The 6,791-nt window shown below is 43.5% G+C and overlaps 1 pseudogene; it reads right to left on the reverse strand.

Moving 5' to 3' along the window:
• Positions 1 to 714: 714 nt before the first annotated feature.
• LOC140596707 (tubulin alpha-1A chain-like) lies at positions 715 to 2,083 on the reverse strand (annotated as a pseudogene).
• Positions 2,084 to 6,791: the final 4,708 nt, after the last annotated feature.

Consider the following 6,791-nt stretch of genomic DNA (forward strand, 5'->3'; position numbering starts at 1 on the left):
GTGAATGGCAGTACCAGGCACGATGTGTTAAGTGTGGCACCTGTGGCACAGAAATGAAGTGTGTCAGTCATTTGCAGGAATGAGAAGTCAACAGTGAAGGAAGAGGAAGATTCCATATAGGGAAGGAGCTCAGGCTGTATCTTCGCAGACGGTCTTGGAAGAGGTGCTACTGCAGTGGTTCCGAGTCTGAGCCTAGGGTCACGTTGGATTCCCAGCCTGCTAGCTTTGCAACCTTGGAGGCATCCTTCACTGTGAAACATCACAGAGCCTATTTTATTAGGTTTTTCTAATAAATGAGATAATACATGTAAAGCACTTAACCCCAGGGTGGCATACCTAAGCTTACTGAAATTATTAGCTCTCATTGTTGCTCCTATTACTTTTATTATTTGATTAAGTTGGTAACAAGAAGGGTGGACAGGCACAGAATAATTAATGTCTTGGAGATAAGAATATGCATTCATGATAAATAGATCAGTAAGCGGGATACAGGATTCATGTAGAGCAATATTAGTAGATAAGACTAGAAAAATAGGATGAATAGAGGTTTTTTTTTTTTTCCATTTAAGACAGAGAGTATTTTATTCAAACCCATCAGAGAAATGGACAGCTTGGGTCTGTAACAAAGCGTTGTGTTTTAAAGCACAGATCAGTAATTGTATATGAGAGTATACTCTGCTACATACAAATTAACTGATCAGAGCACAAATTTTCAATGTTCAAAACAGAATAAGTTGCCCTGTAAAAGCAGCACCTTTGTGACATTTTTAACTTTAGCATTCCTCTCCTTCTTCTTCACCTTCTCCTTCAACAGAACCCACACCAGCCTCCTCATAATCCTTCTCCAAGGCAGCCAGGTCCTCATGGGCATCAGAAAACTCTCCTTCCTCCATGCCCTCACCCACATACCAGTGAACAAAGGCATGTTTGGCATACATCAGGTCAAACTTGTGGTCCAGGTGAGCCCAGGCCTTAGCGATGCCTGTCTGCGTGCACATAGTTCGCTGTACTTTGGCCAGGTCTCCAAAAGGTACCGCAGTGGGGGACTGGTAATTAATGCCCACTTTGAAGCCAATACACTTGGATGGTACACTTGATCTTGATGGTGGCAATGGACGCATTGACATCTTTGGGAACCGTGTCACCACAGTACGGCAGGCAGCAAGCCATGTATTTACCATGGTGAGGGTCACATTTCTCCAGCTGGCTCAAAGCATGTGTTGGTGATCTCAGCTACAGAAAGCTGTTCATGGTAGACTTTCTCAGCAGAGATGACAGCAGCATGTGTGGCCAGAGGGAAATGGATGTGAGGATAGGGTACAAGCTTGGTCTGGAATTCTGTGAGATCAACATCAAATCTGAGGGAAGCAGTGATGGAGGACACAATTGGACCTATCAACCTATTTAGATTCGTGTAGGTTGGGCATTCAGTATTGAGGTTGCTATGACAGATGTCATAGATGGCCTCATTTTCTATCATGAAGGCGCAGTCAGTGCTCCAGGGTGGTATAGGGAGTGAGGATGGAGTTGTTGGGCTCAGCTGCAGCTGTGGAAACCCAGAGGGGGTTAGGTTCAGGTAAATGAAGAACTCCAGCTTGGACTTCTTGCCATACTCGAGAGATGTTCCATCAGCAGGGAGGTGAACCCAGAACCAGTTCCCCCTCCAAAGCTGTGGAAAACCAAGAAGCCCTGAAGACCTGTGCAGTGGTCAGTGTTTCCGAATTCAGTCCAAGACAAGGTCAGTGATCTCCTTGCCAGTGATGTAGTGCCCTCGGGCATAGTTATTGGCAGCATCTTCCTTGCCTGTGATGAGCTGCTCAGGGTGGAAGAGCTGGCGGTAGGTGCCAGTGCGAAGTTCATTGATGACTGTGGGTTCCAGGTCAGACACTGCCCTGGGTACATGCTTGCCAGCACCTGTCTCACTGAAGGAGGTGTTGAAGGAGTCATCTCCTCCCCCAGTGGTCTTGTCAATTGGTATCTGGCCATCGGGCTGAATGCCGTGTTCCAGGCAACAGAGCTCCCAGTAGGCATTGCTGATCTAGACATCAGCCTGGCCAATGTGGATAGAGGTACATTCACACATAGTTGCTGCTTTGCTGCTGCTGAGCAGATGGTGGAGAGGAGGAAGAGAGGTTGTTGCTTCTCATAGCGCAACTGTTAGGGGGTCAATTAAGAGAACCTAAATATTGATATTTTATTGCTTATATCACAACCTGGCATGTGCAAACAGCAATTCTGGGTTTACTCACTCAACAAACACTTCAAGTTCTCAATGCCACCCAACCCTCTGCCCTCTGTCCCCACTTCCATCAGCTGGGCATTTAACTGTCTGCAAAATTGTGGGGAATCCTTTGTGTGTATCTTTAATGACATCCTCATAAGGAGGGATTCAGTAGAACCAATCATGCCACCTACTTATATTGTTATTAGAGTTGAGAGTCGTTCTCAAAAATGTCTACGAAGGTGTTTGAGGGATGCATTGGTAGCTAAGATGATTAAAGTACACATGGAGGGGCACCCAGGTGGCTCAGCGGTTGAGCGTTTGCCTTCAGCTCAGGTCGTGTTCCCGGGGTCCTGGGATCGAGTCCCTCATCGGGCTCTGGGCAGGGAGCCTGTTTCTCCCTCTGCCTATATCTCTGTCTCTCTCTGTGTCTCTCATGAATAAATACATAAAATCTTAAAACACACACACACACACACACACACATACATGGAAACAAGCGTGAGAAACAAGCATGAGCAGATCTAGTATTAAGCTGAGTTAGAGCCACATTGTCTGTGATTTCACTCAATCACAGTTCTTTGGAGGGAATAAGTCCAGCCACCAGCCATATGCTGTAAGGGGTCCTGGCTTGCTGTGGGCCCCTAACACCAGTGCTCCCAAAGAACCCACAGTGTACATTTCCAGCAGGAAAGCTATCTCTCCCTTTCAGCACTGTGCTGACTGTGAGCAAGGCCCTGTCAGCCTCTGTGGCTCATGGTTGGTAGATTTGTGTTGAAATCATAATACTGCATGTTTCTCCTTTTCCTGTGTGCTCATGTTCTATCTCAAAACACAGAAGTCTGCTCAGACGGGCATAATTTCTCTTAGATAGTATTTTTTTTCTATAACAGCATAGGTAGTGATTAAATATGCACATTGGTAGCTAGCTCAAATTTATTAAATATGACACTAAGTAGGTTAACCCATACTTAATGTATATTAGCTCTTCTGCCGATCGACCCTAAAGATCAAAGATACCCTTATGAGTCAAGAGCTTTTCACATTACTCTGGGTCCAGATGACAAGATTTGCATTATTCATTACAATATAAGTGTAAACTCGTTGGCAGAGGGTCGTCAGATTATTCTGCTTACCACCCTCCCTGGTAATGTGTGTACTAGGAAGAGCATCTTCACCATGGTCTACAAGGTCTACACAGCTCCTGTGACAACTGTTTCCCAGCCACACTTGGCATTTCCTTGTTTCTCACGCAGACCAGGTGTGCCTCACTGCCTTTGGAATGTGCCACATGTTTGCCCACAAACAACTTTGGCAGAGTCAAATACCTGGATATGGCTGGCTTGTCTTATCATCTTGGGCTCTGTGCCATCACAATGCTCATTTCTGTATCTATTATCTGTACAAAATTTCATCATATGAGAGTAGAGAACATTGACAGGAAAACTGATGCTTTTGATATTTAGCACAAGCTTTGTATTTAGAAATTTAGCCCCAATGTCAATAGTATTGGGGGGGGGGGATTATAAGTATAACTCCCAAATGGAGGATGTGAAATTTTAAAAATCCATATTCTCAAATCAACTAATTGGACATCAGTGTATCTTGACTCAATGACTAACTTCAACTCTATAAGCAGATTGGGAATTTGATAAATTTGAGAATAAATAGTCTTACCTGATATGAAAGGGATTTCCATAATCATGTTTTCTTTTGATTTGTCCCTTTAAATGCTGTGATTTTGGTTTTGTGCCTTGTGCCAGTAACTTAACCATACTGCAGTCCAGGCATTCCTTCTGTGTTTACACGTAGCTCAGCTTCAGCAACATTATCAGTAAATGCATCATATCCCATGCCACAGACGTGGTAAAGGGAGATGTATTTTGGGGGGACCTCTTTCAATCTGAGACTGTATTTGACTCACCCAGTAATTCAATCTGCAGGTCTTCTATGTTCTATCCTTACTCTGCTTTGCAGTTTTTTCTCCCATTGCATGGTCCTCCCCTCTCTTTTCCGTGTAGTCACCTGCTCTTCCAGTTTCTCTTTGGCCTCCTTCCTGAGATTGAGATTGCTGCTAGCTCTCATCCAGAGCCCGGTGTGGGGGATATAGAGAAACATGGCCTTTCTCAAAACCTCAATAACTGTACAGAGAAGGTAATAAAGGCTAGTTCCTCAGGGTGACACTCAAATCCCAATTACCTGTCCAGCTTCCTCCCCAACAGCATCCCTTGTTACCTCCTTTCCACCACCATACATGACCAGCTGCTGCTGTCATCATTCCTTGTGTGCTTATTTTCCAGAGTGGGGCTCACTTTTTACTTATTTGTCACAGCAGGAGCTACATGTGGCTTTATATTCTTCTTAGGCTTTCTGGGTCTGAATACCTCATAATATTACAAACTCCCAGGGGTCGAGATCCGTGTTTTATCCTTTCTGTCTCTCCTGGTTCATAGCATGGTGGCCGACACATAGTTATTATGGGGTAGATCTCTGTGAGTTGAAGATTTTGTGTGCTGCCAAACCAGTGAATGCTGTATTCACTCACTGTTTTCTAAAGATATTTTCTTGCAACCAAACTCTATCAGTTCATCACTTAGCTAAAGCATTGAAGAGTCAATTTTGATTCTCCTTCACTATCTTTTCTCTCTCAGGAGTTGATGGCTGAAGGTGGTGGTTTTCTGACTTTGGCTCATGCCCCCATCATCTGGGGGCTTGCTAGAATTCAGATTGCTGGGTCCCAGACCCACAGTTTTCTGACTCAGTTGGTCTGGGCTGAGGCCCAAGGATGTACATGTCTAACATGTTACCAGGTGATGAGTTATCTCTGTGCTGAAGCTATTGAGTCAGAGAACGCTCTCTATGGAAAACCTCAGCATTGGAGTTTAGCACTAACATTGAGTAGTGTAGATTCCATAGACACATTTGCCTTTAGATTTTGCCTTCTCACCTAATGAGAGAAGGTGCTCCCCTTCTGCCTCTCCACTGGCCTTCACTTCCTTGGCAGGGAAAATGCTTTACTCTGCTGGATGCATATATTGAACTGTGTTTTGTTTGTGTGTGCGAGGTTGCCCAAAAAAATTTCTGGTGAGCACAGTTTGTCTAAGTGCCTCCCAGGTAGTAGCTCTTCTAATCCTCCCAGTAAGCCTAGAGATTGTCTTATATTACCCATATGGGGAGGTTAGGCAATTGGTGTGAACTCATACTTAGTAAAGATGGGTGAACCAGGGCTTGAACCCTCTGGTCTTTCTCTAAGTGAAAAACAAAAAACAAACAAACAAACAAAACAAAACAACAACAACAAAAAAACTTCTGCTTGTTGTCTTCGTTTCAACCTGTGGTTTGATGCCTTCTGCACAAATCCTTTTGGCATCTCCAGTTAGTCCCTGGTTTAAGACTGCCTTCTGGGCATCAGAGGATTTTTACACTTGAATGGGAAAACCTTAGTAACCATCACTCTTTAAGGGCTTGTGTCTTAATCAGATTTATTTTGGTCTGTGAGTGCAGCTGCACATTACAATTATGGTATATTTTTATCACTTAACTTTATAAAAAATGACAGCACACAGCAATGGTCCAGTTCAGAAGGAAATAGTGGGTCCTATCCTCTTATCATATGATCTTGCACTTCTGATTTTATAGTTTTACATTCATCATCATATTTGGTTTTAAGCATAAAAGCAACAACAAAAAACCATGAAACATCCTGATTTCACGGAGAAGGAACTGAGCCTCAGGGAGGTCGAAGAAATTCTTCCAGACCAAATTGCAAGACTGGGATCCAGGCTTAGCTTTGGGTTTTTAATTCTTAGTTCAGTGTCGATTTTACTACATATTAGGAATTTATATTAAATTAAATCTATGTGAAATTTTGTAAACTTTAGGTGAGATTTTGCAAGTATTGAGTACAGCATTTAGGTTAGATTTTTGAGTGTTCATTTATTCATTGAGTGTTTACTGAGCCTCCTCTTTGAGCCAGGCATTCTTCTAGGTGCAAGGAATTTATTAGCAAACAAAACACAGAGACAGTTTTGTTACTCTGGTGTTTACACCAGGCTGGTGGGAGACAACGATAAGCAGTGAACATAAATCAGTAAATTATATTGTATGTTAGAAGCTGACAAGTGCTATGGAAAACAGAAGAAAAGTAGAGCAAAGCAAGGAAGAAAGGAGAGCAGGAAGAGGATGTCATAGAAATTTTAGTAGTTGAGTAGTTAAGCAGAGGGGCAGTTAAAGGAGAAGTAGAGGCGGTGAGGGAGTTACCCATGGACCTGGCTGGGAGAAGACTGGTCCAGGTGCAGAGAGCTGTTGGGGAACAAAGGGCCACAAATAGCAGTGGGTTTTTGGAATGACAGGAAGGACGACGTAGCCGTGGGGACGATAACAAGGGAATACTTTAGAGAACTGATGCTCACCCAGTTTTCCTTGACTTATGCCGTTGAAGGTGTTGAGCTAAGGACTGGCCTGATCTGACTTAGACTTCATCTACTCATCAATTGAAAATAGACTGTAGGGAAGCTACGATTCAGACTGTTTCATCAATCTGAGTGAGTGAAGTTAGGGGCTCACACTA

Source organism: Vulpes vulpes, unplaced genomic scaffold (genome assembly GCF_048418805.1).
Source record: "Vulpes vulpes isolate BD-2025 unplaced genomic scaffold, VulVul3 Bu000000790, whole genome shotgun sequence".
Taxonomy (NCBI): domain Eukaryota; kingdom Metazoa; phylum Chordata; class Mammalia; order Carnivora; family Canidae; genus Vulpes; species Vulpes vulpes.